General features: G+C 38.7%; 1 protein-coding gene across 2 annotated transcripts in view; it reads right to left on the bottom strand.

Moving 5' to 3' along the window:
• Window positions 1-2,054, bottom strand: part of MAPKAPK5 (mitogen-activated protein kinase-activated protein kinase 5) — a 32,104-nt gene that overhangs the window by 15,330 nt on the left and 14,720 nt on the right. The window lies entirely within an intron of this gene.

The following is a 2,054-nucleotide window of genomic DNA, read 5'->3' as shown; positions in this document are numbered from 1 at the left end:
CCATACCTGGCTAAGTTTTCTATTTTTTGTAGAGACAGGGTCTTGCTCGTGCTCAGGCTGGTCTCAAACTCCTTGCCTTAAGCGATCCTCTTGCCTAGGCCTCCCAAAGTACCAGGATCACAGGCATGAGCCACCACGCCTGGCTGCTGCATAATCTTACCTATATGTGGAATGTGAAAAAGTCAAACTCACAGAAATAAAGAATAAAATGTTAGTTTCCAGGGGCTGGGAGGTGGGGTGAAATATTGGGACATACTGGTCAAGGACATAAAATTTCAGTTAGACAGGAGAAATAAGGTCAAGAGATCTATTGTACATCATGGGGACTACAGTTAATAACAATGTATGGTATGTATGAAGACTGCTAAGAGAGTAGATTTTAAGTTCCCACCACAAAAGAAGTGTATGTGAGGTTATGCATATGTTAAATAGCTTGATTTAGCAATTCACAATATGTGTGTGTGTATATATATCAGAACATGTTGTACACCATAAATATACACGATTTTTACTTGTCAATTAAAAAAACGAAATGACAGAAATGATGCAATAAACAAAGAGGTTTTAAATACGTTATTATTAAATATATTTGAGGTACTGAAAACACGCAGATATGAATTTAAAATGAAAAAACTCACTGGTTGGACTCAACAGTAGACCTGAAGTCCTAGCAATAGAACCTAGCCAAAGAGAGGTGCAGATAGAAAAAAACGAAAACGAAAAAGATCAGAACCTCAATGCCCTATTGTAGTCTAACATACATGTAATTGGGAGTCTCAGAGAATCTAGAGGAGGAACAGAAAAATATTTGAAGAAATAATGTCTGAAAAATTTCCTAATCTGATAAACTCCATAAACAGATCCAAGGAGCACAAAAGACCCCCAAGAAGAAAAACAAACAAAAAACCCACACCATAATCAAATTGTTGGGACTTCTGTTTTATCTAGAATGCAGAAAGCTAAAAAGTGTTGCTCTTACTCTAAGAGCAAGGAAAAGACAGATAAACTACAAATCATCATTTTTCTTCAACCCATCTGAGATGAGGTCTCAGGGCAACCAAGTATTCTGAAATCTAAAGACAGACAAGGGCCGGGTGCGGTAGCTCACGCCTGTAATCCTTGCACTCTGGGAGGCTGAGGCAGGAGGACTGCTCGAGGTCAGGAGTTCAAGACCAGCCTGAGCAAGAGTGAGAGCCCGTCTCTACTAAAAATAGAAAGAAATTAGCTGGACAACTAAAAAAAAAAAAAAAGAGTGGCAGCACTAAATGCAGAAAAGCAAGTCTTCTCACCAAAGAGTTATCCTTGAAAAGCAGATTTTCAGGCTTGAGGTCTCTGTTATAATAACATTAACACTATGCCCCTAATAGTATGACTAAGATGACAAATACTGACAAACACGAGGTGTTAGTAAGAATGTGAAACAACTTGAACTCTCATACATTGCAGGTAGAAATATAAAATGGTACCGCCATTTTGGAAAAAAGATACTTACCATGGGGAGGGGGAGGGAGAATATGTTCCCCAAAACTTGTAAATGAATATTCCTAGAATCTTTATTCATAATAGTCAAAAACAAGAAACACCCCAAAGTGGCTGTCAGTGAATGGAAAAATAAATGTGGTTTAGCCATATGATGTAATATAACCTAGTAATAAAAAGGAACTAACTACTGATAAATGCAACAACATGGATGAACCTCAAAAATATGCTAGGCAAAAGAAGTGAAACATACAAAGTCTATGATACCATTTTTATGAAATCCTGTAATAGGCAAAACTAACCAAAAATGACAGAAAGCAGATCAGTGGTTGCCTGGGGCCAGGGGTTAAGTTGAAAGGGGACTAACAGCAAAGGGGCATAAGGGAGTTTGTGAAATGATGGAAACGTTCTGCATCTTCACTGTGGTAGTCATCATACTGGATATGCATTCGTCAGAACTCATCAAACTGGCCGATGAAGTGGCTCATGCCTATAATCCTAGCACTTTGGGAGGCCAAGGCAGGAAGACTGCTTGAGGTCAAGAGTTCAAGAGCAGTCTGAGTAAGAGTGAGACC

Source organism: Propithecus coquereli, unplaced genomic scaffold (assembly GCF_000956105.1).
Source record: "Propithecus coquereli isolate 6110/MARCELLA unplaced genomic scaffold, Pcoq_1.0 Scaffold81, whole genome shotgun sequence".
Lineage (NCBI taxonomy): Eukaryota > Metazoa > Chordata > Mammalia > Primates > Indriidae > Propithecus > Propithecus coquereli.
Note: the sequence above shows the minus strand (reverse complement) of the source record. Positions and strands in the feature narration are given on the sequence as shown.